Source organism: Chrysochloris asiatica, unplaced genomic scaffold (assembly GCF_000296735.1).
Source record: "Chrysochloris asiatica unplaced genomic scaffold, ChrAsi1.0 scaffold00058, whole genome shotgun sequence".
Classification (NCBI taxonomy): Eukaryota; Metazoa; Chordata; class Mammalia; order Afrosoricida; family Chrysochloridae; genus Chrysochloris; species Chrysochloris asiatica.
In genome coordinates this window covers 18342561-18352773 of record NW_006408576.1, presented here as the reverse complement: position 1 = coordinate 18352773, position 10213 = coordinate 18342561, and the positions used below count along the sequence as shown (strand labels likewise).

At 39.1% G+C, this 10213-nt stretch overlaps 1 protein-coding gene across 1 annotated transcript in view; it reads right to left on the bottom strand.

The window, feature by feature from the left end:
- The window catches only part of TAF1B (TATA box binding protein (TBP)-associated factor, RNA polymerase I, B, 63kDa), a 124134-nt gene that overhangs the window by 92970 nt on the left and 20951 nt on the right, over positions 1–10213 (bottom strand). The window contains exon 4 of the mRNA XM_006863988.1: positions 6046–6141. The gene's annotated coding sequence lies outside the window, so the exon portion shown is untranslated. The remainder of the gene's footprint in view (positions 1–6045; positions 6142–10213) is intronic.

Genomic DNA, 10213 nt, shown 5'->3' with positions numbered 1-10213 from the left:
AAAAAAAAAAAAAAAGAAATCAAACAATGTACTACATTAGGCAAATATGCTGCAACAAGACCTCTTTAAAGTGTTCAAGAGCAAAGATATTAGTTTGTACCTGACTGAAGCCATAGTATTTTCAATGGCCTCAAATGCAGGTGAAAGTTGGACAATGAATAAGTAAGACTGTAGAAGAATTGATGCATTTGAATTAAGATGTTGAAGGAGAATATTAAAATTACCATGGACTGCCAGAAGAACAAACAAATATGTTTTAGAAGAATTACAGTCAGAAATCCTTGGAAGCCAGGATGGCGATACTTCTCTCAAACTTTGGACATATCAGCAGGGACCAGTCCCTGGAGAAGGCCCTCATCATGGTAAAGTGGAGATCAGTATAAAAAGAGGAAAACCTTCAATGAGATGGATTGGAACAGTGTCAGCAGCAATTCACTCAAGCTTAACAATGATTTGGAGGATGGCACAGGACCAGGCAGTGTTTTCTAATAGGGTCACTATGAGTCGAAATCAACTTGATGGCACCTAACAACAACAAAGGATAAGTACAAGACATTCTGTAACCCAAGGACTTAACTGTACTAGTGTTTGGTTAGGTTGCTAGCTGCCATTGAGTCCATTTTGACTCAGAGTGAACCTATGTGACGGCAGAACTACCCAATAGGATTTTCTAAAGGCAATAATCTTTATGGCATATAGAATCCTTCAAAAATTTAAATATTGAATAGCACAAGAAAGATTAATAGAAGATAAAAGAAGTAACAGTCACTGTACCATGCAATCATCAGTATCTACAACACTGAGACACTAAAAACTTGATGGTGCTATCACTACCAACTTCTCTGAAAGGGATCACATTAGAAGGTCATGAATACAGTGAAAGAATAATGTGGAACAAAGCTCCGTATCTTAAAAGAGACCAGACTTACTGGTCAGACAGAGAGTGATGGAGCCCCAACACTTATGGCCCTTGGTTACCCATTGAGCCTAGAAATGAACTTACCTTCATGGCTCAATATTCACCCAAACAATAGGTAGGTCTTAAGGGGAACAAGAACACTAGGAAGGTTCTTAAAATAATCTACCATTTAAGAGCAAAATGGCAGCATTTACCCAATGACAAAGTTCAGAAGGGTTAGGCAAGAAGGATGGAAACAGGAAACACAGGGAAGAGGTGGCACAAGTGATGGTACATTGTGGGGATTGTAGTTAATGGCATGAAACAAAATATGTATGCGTTATTAATAGAAAACTTATCTACTCTGTAAACATTCACCCAATTCACAATAAAAAGTAAAAAAAAAAAAAAAAGACCAGAGAGGTGTCCCAATGAAATGAGGACATCATCATACAATATAATCAAAATCACATGCAAGCAAGATTTTACTGAAGATCATTTAAAAATGGCCACATTCCTCTATACAGTAAGTAATGGACTCTCAACCACAATGTAAGCGGTTTGAGCCCACCAGCCACTCCATGGGAGAAAGATGAGGTTTTTTGCTCCTGCAAAGATGTACTGCCTTGGAAAACCCTATGCGGGGTCATTATTAGTTAGAATCAATGGCACTTAACAACAACAAATACATCAACGGGGAATTGCCAGAAATTCAGAAGAGGATGTGGAACAAGGGATACCATTGATGGATCTTGGCTGAAAGCACAGAGTATCAGAAAGATGTTTGCCTATGTTTTATTGCCTATGCAAAGGCATTCAATTATGTGGACCACAACACATTTTGGAAAACACTGAGAAAAATAGGAATTCCAGAACACTTAATTGTATTTATGCAGAACCAATGGCAATCATTCCAATAGAGCAAGAGGATACCTAATGGTTTAAAATCAGGAAAGTTACATGTGTCAGGGTTGTGTACTTTCACCATGCTTATTCAATCTATATGCAGAGCAAATAATCTGAGAAGCTGGCCTATATGAAGAAGAATGTGGCATCAGAACTGGAAGAAGACTTATTAATAACCTGAGATACGTAGATAACATAATTTTGCTTGCTGAAAATAAAGAGGACTTGAAGTACTTGCTGATGAAGATATGGATTACACCTCAATATAAAAATCATTACAACTGGATTAATAAGCAACATCTTGATAAACAGAGAAAATATTGAAACTGTTAAGAATTTCATTCATTTTATTTGGATTCAAAATCAACACCCAGAGACCAACAATCAAGAAATCAAGTAATGCGTTGCATTGGGCAAATCTGCTATAAAAGCCTTCTTTAAAGGTATTTAAAAAAAAAAGGAAAGTTGTCACTTTGTGACTAAGCTGTGCCTGACCCAAGTGATAGTATTTTCAAATAGTTTCCTATGCATGTGAAAGTTGGACAATAAAAAAAATGAAGATGAAAAAAAAATTGACATATTTGAATTATGGTGCTGGCAAAGAATACTGTATACTGAATATACTGTGGGCCTCCAGAACAAACAAATTTGTCTTGGAAGAAGTACAGCCAGAATGCTCCTTACAAGCAAGGATGGTGAGACTTCCTTCCTATTGCTTACTTTGGACACAGTACCAAGAGAGATCCATGCCTATAGAAAGACATCAAGTCTTGTAAAGTAGAGGGTCAGAGAAAGAGGAAGATTCTCACAACAAGATGGATGGACACAGTGGCTGAACCAATGGCCTCAAACATACTACTGTGAAGATGGCATAGGACATCCAACATGATGGACTTGCACAGTGACAGCAGCAGTGGGCTCAAGATTAACAACAATTGTGAAGATAGCACAAGAATAGACAGTGTTTCGTTCTGCTATAGATGGGGTCGCTATGTTTGAACCTATCCAGGCACTCACTGTGAAAAAGACCTAGTGATCCACTTCCAAGATTACAACCAAGAACACCCCATGGAGCAGTTCTACTGTCACAAGAGATTACTATGAGTCAAACTGACACCATGGCACCTAATGACAACGTTTACAGGAGCAGATTGTCCATGGAGTGGTTGGGTGAGTTCAAACTGTCAACCTTACGATTAGCAGCTGAGCCCTGAAACACTACACCACTGTTGTCGTTAGGTGCCGCTGAGTCAGTTCCGACTCATAGCAACCATATGGACAACAGAACGATCACTGCCTGGGCCTGCACCATCCTCACAGTCTTTGTTAAGCTTGAGTCAATTGCTGTTATCCCTGTGCCAATCCATCTCATTGGGGGGATTGCTCTTTTTCACTGACCTTCCGTTGTACCAAACATGATGTACTTCTCCAGGGACATGTCCAAAGTATAAGAGACAAAATCTCATCATCCTGACTTCGAAGGAGGATTCTGGCTGTACTTCTTCCAACACATGTTTGCTTGTTCTTCTGACCTCATACTGACATCTTTGCTCTTGAACAAAGAGGTCTTGTGCAGCAGATTTGCTGGACGATATGAAGAACAGGCATCAGGGTTGGAGAAAGACTCATTAACCACCTGTGATATGCAGATGACACAACCTTGCTTTCTGAAAGAGCAGAAGACTTGAAGCACAATGAAGACCAAAGATAACAGCCATCAGTATGGATTACACCTAAACATAAAAATCTTCACAATAGGACCACTAAGCCACATAATGATAAATGGAGAAAATACTAACATAGTCAAGAATTTCATTTTACTTGGATCCACAATCAATATTCATGGAAGCAGCAGTCAAGAGTTCAAACAATGTATTACACTGGGCAAATATGCTGCAACAGACCTATTTAAAGTGACAGAAAGCTAAATTGTTACTTTGAAGACTAAAGTGTGCCTGATCCAAGCTATGGCATTTTCAATCACCTCATATACATGTGAAAGCTGAACAATTAATTAAAAAACTGAAGAAAAACTGCTGCACTTGAATTATGATATTGGCAAAAATTATTGAACGTACCATGGACTCCTGGTGTGGCGCTGTGGCTTAATGCGCCAGACTGCAAAGCTGTTTGAACTGCAAGGTCGGCGGTTCAAGCTCACCAGCTGGTCCTAGGAAACCCTATACAGGGTCGCTATGGGTCAGAACCAACTTGACGACACTTAACAACAACAACAACCATGGACTTCAGATGAACAAATAAATCTGTCTTGAAAGCAGTACAGCCAAAATGTTCCTTAGAAGCAAGTTTGATGAGAGTTCACCTCATGCATATTAGACATGTTATCAGGAGGGACGAGTCCCTGGAGAGTATCATGCTTGGCAAAGTAGAGAGTCAATTTTGAAAAAGAAGAAGACCCTCAATAAGATTGACTGACACAGTGCTACAACAATGGGCTCTAATATAAACAACCATTGTGAGGATGTGCAGGACCAGACAGAATTTTGTTCTGTTGTACATACAGAGAGGGTCACTATGAGTTGGAACCAACTTGTTAGCACCTAACAACAACAAAAGATAATAGTCCTGGTCAAGGAAGCATACATGAAAATAACGCAAAAAAATCAGAACATGAGAATGAATACATGTGTTCTCTATCAAACACATTCTTTCCTTATGAGCATGCCACATGAGAGGGGATGTACCCCATAAAACTGGCTGATGGGCACATGAAATTATTGAGAAGCAATCAGAAGAAATTTTCCACAAGTTCCCACTTGTCGACAATTCTACCCACACACTCTGCCCTCTGCCTGATTTTTCTGATGAAATTTCCAAGCTCCTATTTAGGGCCAGTTCTCCATTTGTACACCCCTCTCCATCTACTCAAAGATATTATTGATTTCTGTGCTCTTTCAGCATCATTAAGTTTTCCTCCTTCCTGTATCATTTCTATGACTACACAAATATGCTACTATTTTTCTCACTTAAAAAATAATAAACCCTTTCTTTCCTTTGACCCAGGCTACCATAACTTTCTTTTGTACTTTGTAGCAAGTTGCTTCTAGGGAGCTGTCTAAACTTCCTGTCTCCAATTTCTCTCCTCTATCTTAACCCTATTTACAATCAAGCTTCTGATTCCACTGTTCCACTGATGAATTTTGGGAGTCCTGGTGTGGTGCTGTGGGTTAATGTGCTGGACTGCAAAATTGGTTTGAACCATAAAGTTGGTGGCTCAAGCTCACCAGCCGCTCCTCGCAAACACTATACAGGGTTGCTATGGGTTGGAACCAACTCAATGGCACTTAACAACAATTCTTGACCTACTAGCACCATTTATTACAATGTCTAACATATTGGATTATTAACGTGCTTTCCTCAGCAATAGAATCTTCCCCCATTCTCAAATAAAATGTTCCATGCCCTGGAGTGGCACTGTAGGATTAGCACTGGACTGGGAACCACAAGGTTGGCAGTTCAAACTCACCAACTGCTCCTAAGAAACCCTATATAGGGTTTCTATGAGTCGGAACCAACTTGATGGCACTTTATAACAACAGCATGGCATTATGGCATATTTATAAATCAGTTAGCAATTTGCTAAAAAATAGTTGCCTTGGTAAATTTGGGGGTGGAGTACATATACTTCTTTTTCTTTATTTAAAATACTCTGACAAGAGAACACATATGCAAATACAAAACTGTTTGTTGTTTTTTTTTTTTAAGTCAATGACAGAAATTCCTTAAGCTTCTATCTAGAATAATAACCACAAATTTCTTTGTTTACACAAATCAAATAAAGTAAAATTAATTCCTATGTCTGCATCAGTGACCCTGTCTTTCTGGATTATAAGGTTCTTCACTGGAAAGTCTGAGACAAGCATCATGATTGCAGGCACTCAAACTAGTCATAAACACTCTCATGAGAAATGTCTTTTGAAAATCCACCCCACCTCCACTTTATTTAAGTGATGGCTTTGGTGACAGGTTACAGAGTAAATTACATTCCCACCCAACAACTTGTACGCAATTTATGTCATGACATTAGTTGCAAGCCCCTCACCATAACAGCACTTTTCCCACTTGTTCCCTGGGATCCTTGTTTCCATCCGTCATGCTTTCTAGCCCCATCCTGCCTTCTAACTTGTTATTAGGGAAATGTTGCCCTTTTGGTCTCATCTGGTTGATTGTTCTGAGAAGTACATTCCTCACTGACACCCCTTTTCAGACTTGTGACTTACCGCAGCTTTCCTTCTACTGATATAAATTGGGTTTTTACAATATGCCTGCTTGCTCTTCTGAAGGTAGCGCTTCCAAAAATTATGTAAAACTTCATTCTAAGGAGGGAAATGAGTGGTGACTCAGATTATGATTGCAAATTTGTTAGCACATAGTAGTTTCCATCTAAATGTATTCTTACCTGCTTTAAAAAAATTGTCAACACACTATCAGGCGTATAATAAATAAGTACTTAATAAATCCTTTTTAACTTCAGATTTTAGAAAAGGGAAGGGCATTAAAGGTCACCTCATTGAATCTCTTCCACTTATAAATAAACCAAGGATCAAAGAAAGAGAGCACTTTATATATGACTGCACTTCTAACTGGATTCCAGGTGTGGCACTGTAGAATCAGCAATGGATTTTGAAACACAAGTTTGGCAGTTCAAACCCCCCAGATGCTCCTCAGAAACCCTATACAGGGTCACTATGCGTTGGAACCAACTCAATGGCACTTAACAACAACAACACCTCTAATTATAGGAACAGTTACTATCAGATCTATAGTACCAAGTGAAAGGATAACAAAACAAAACAAAGACACTTTTCCATTTACAGGAAGTCTCCAACTTACGATGTTTTAAAGTTTTGACAAACCACACTTACTGCAGTCTTTTTCGCTGTTTTTTTTACATCTTATCATTAGCAATATGTACTATATACAATGTTACACACATAATTTACTGATGTTATCATTTTCTGAGATTTACTCACAGATGTTCAATGTTGTTATGGATTTAATTATGTCCCCCCCAAATATGTGCTGCAAATCGTAACCTCTATTCCTATGGTGAAGGAGCCCTAGTGGCACTGTTGCATAAGCATTGGACTGCTAACCTCAAGGTCAGCAGTTCAAACCCATTAGCCCCTCTGGGGGAGAAAGATGAGGCTTACTGCTTCCATAAAGATTTACAGCCTTGGAAACCATCTACAGGAGTATTCTGAGTCAGAACTGACTCAACGGCAGTGGGTTTGGGTTCTGCCTATGGTTATAATCTATTTGGGAATGAGGCAGGATTCATGGAGGGTATCTCTTTTGAGATACAAAAAAAAGATTAAACAAGCAAGCAGATATGGGGGAAAGACATAAACCAAGATACGTGAAGATATCCCAGGAGTAGAATTTTAAAGAGAGAAGTGTCTGCCTCCAGAAACAACAGAGAGCAAAAGCCATCCTCTAGAGATGACACCCTGAATTCAGACTTCCAGATTCCTAAACTGTGAGAAAATGAATGTATTTGTTAAAGTCACTTACTTCTGTTATTTCTGTTACAACAGTTCTAGATAACTTATGACAGAATTTGGTACTGACAGTGGGGTATTGCTCTAAAAAACAGCTAAAATTTGGAAGCAATTTTGGAACTGGGTAATGGGTGGAAGCTATAAGTTTTAAGTTGACTAATAATAAAAGTCTTGATAGTCAGTGATTAAAGCACTTAGTTGATAACAAAAATGTCAGCAGTTGAAACCCACCAGCTACTCCATCAGAGAAAGATGTGACAGTATCCTTTCATAAAGACTGACATCTTTGGAAACCTTATGGGGTTCTGTTCTATATGTTCGCTTGAAGCAGAGTCCACTCAATGGCAGTGGGCAACAATAAAAACCTGGACTGTCCTGAAGAGACTGTTGGCAGAACTACAGACAGCAAAGACAATTCTCTTGAAGGCTCAGCAGGAAATGAAGAGTGCTATAAAGAAAGCCTCTGTCATCTTAGAGAATAAATATGGTACCAGTAACAGAATGTTACTATAAATATGAACATTAATGTGCTTCTGGGGAGACATTCAGAGAAAACTGTGAACCTATGATGGATGGATGGGTTATGCTTTTTATGCAGTGGAAAAAACTTGTCTAGTTTCTGTTCAAATATTTGATGGAAGACAGAATTTGTAAGTGGTAAACTTGGATATCTGGCTGATGAGTTTTCATGCAAGATCTTAAGGGGGTCACATGGTTTCTCCTTGCTGCTTATAGTAAAATGCAAGAGGAAAGAGACGGACTTATAAACTGACTGCAAAATGAAACAGAACTTAAAAGAATTGGAAAATTCTGTTGTATAAACTAGCACATGTACTAGAATGTTTACCAAGTACATGGCTACACAATCTTTTCTAAAAGAGATTAAGCCTGTGACTAATGGGTCTAATCCACTACCACAGCAGAAAGCCCATCAGCTTAGATTGAAAGGGATAAAGAAATAACAAAAAGAAAGAACACTATCTGCCTCTTAGAATTCTATAGTAAAGAAACAGGCCAGAAAAAAAAAAAAAAACAGGCCAGAGGAGCTACGTTTGCAATCTTCCAAGAAAAGGAAAGGGCCATCCCCACGGGTAGTTCAGAGGTCATCATAAACATTGGAAGGAACACAGGAAGTACAGTTCCCTTTGTCTCAAAGGGTAGGTGGGGCCACAGTCTCCTAGATTTCAAAGAGTTGAATATTCTTTAACTCAGTCCAAGGTATGGGCCTGAAATTAAGATGTACCAGGGGAATGGGGCCACTGCCCAAACCTGAGGGGGTAGGGCTGCCATGCCCAAGGGGCAAAAGAATGGGGCAAAGAGTTGGGGTTGCACTAGATGGACTAGGACAATGAGGTTGCTTAAAGCCAGGAAAGTCGAGTGAGCCTGGAAGGCAGAGCTGAAGTCCAGGGCCAAGAGGCCTCCACCTAGAATCTAGAGCGTGTGGTCAATACCTAATGTCTGGAGGGCTAGGCCATTGGCTAGATGGTCTTAAGAACAGAAGATTATTTTCAAGCTTGAAAGCTAATGTAATTTGTTTTGCTAGGTTTGGGACTTGCTTGGTGCCTAGTATCTCTTCTTTCCCTCCAATCTGTCCCATTGATAATAGAATTGTCTACCTTGTAACTTTTCCACCATTGTACTTTGGAGCAGATAATTTATATTCTAGATTTCACAGGTTCATAGATGAAGATAGAATACATCTAAAATCTAACTCATGTTTTATTCAAATGATTTCAGAAGATGAGAATTTGGAGCTGAAATTGATGTAAGACTTTATAATGAGGGGATGGGACAAGTGGAAAGAACATGAATTTGGGGGAGCCAAAGGGTATTATGGATTGAATTATGTTCTCCAAAAATAGGTGTTGTAAATCCTAACCTCTATGCCCGTGGTTAGACCTCTGGTGTGACATGATAGGATCAGCTCTAGACTGTGAACCACAAGGTCGACTGTTCCAACCCGTCAGCTGTTCCTCGGAAACCCTATACAGGGTCATAATAAATTGGAACTGACTCCACAGCACTTAGCAACAAAAACAACATATCAGTGGCTATAATCCCATTTAGGAATGTATTGTCTTTGTTATTTTAATAACAAAAATAGTATAGAGTGTATCTTGTGTCAATCTCTTTTAAAATACACAAAGAGATTAACCAAGTGAGCACAGAGGGAAGTGGGGGAAAGACACAGGCCGAGACATTGGAAATAAAACTGTCCAGGAACAGAAACGCAAAGAGACAAAGAACTTCTTCCAGAGATACCAGGGAGGGAAAGCATTCCCCTAGAGCTGCACCTTCAATTTGGAATTCTAATGCGCTGTACTACAAAGTCAGTTTGAACTGCAAGGTCAGGAGTTCAAGCTCACCAGCTACTTCTCAGAAACCCTACACAGGGTCACTGTGGGTTGGAACTGCCTCAACGGGACTTCACAAGAACAAACTGAGAAAATAAAATTGTTTGTTAGAGCCACCCACTTGTATTTCTGTTATGGCGGCCCTAGAAGACTAAGAGAAATGTTTCAATTTACTGTTGAAAACACTGCCATATGGCAGGCTATGAAAACTATAACAGAAAAACAAAGGTAATGACTTATGTCAGAACTAACTTACAACAAACTCATCAAAATAGAACTCTGTCATAAATGGGGGTTAGCTGTAGTCATGACTAACTATGTACCAGACATTCATTAGCTCGTATATTTTACTGCTGAAGAAATTGAAGTTCAGAAATAACTTTGCCAAGATTACACAGCCAATAAATAAGTAGAAAAGCCAAGAAAAGGATTTAGATGAAGTCCTGATTCCAGAATCAAGATGTATTGCTCATTACTGGTGATTGGAATGCAAAGGTGTGGGGCAAAGAGAAAAGACCAGTAGTTGGAAAATT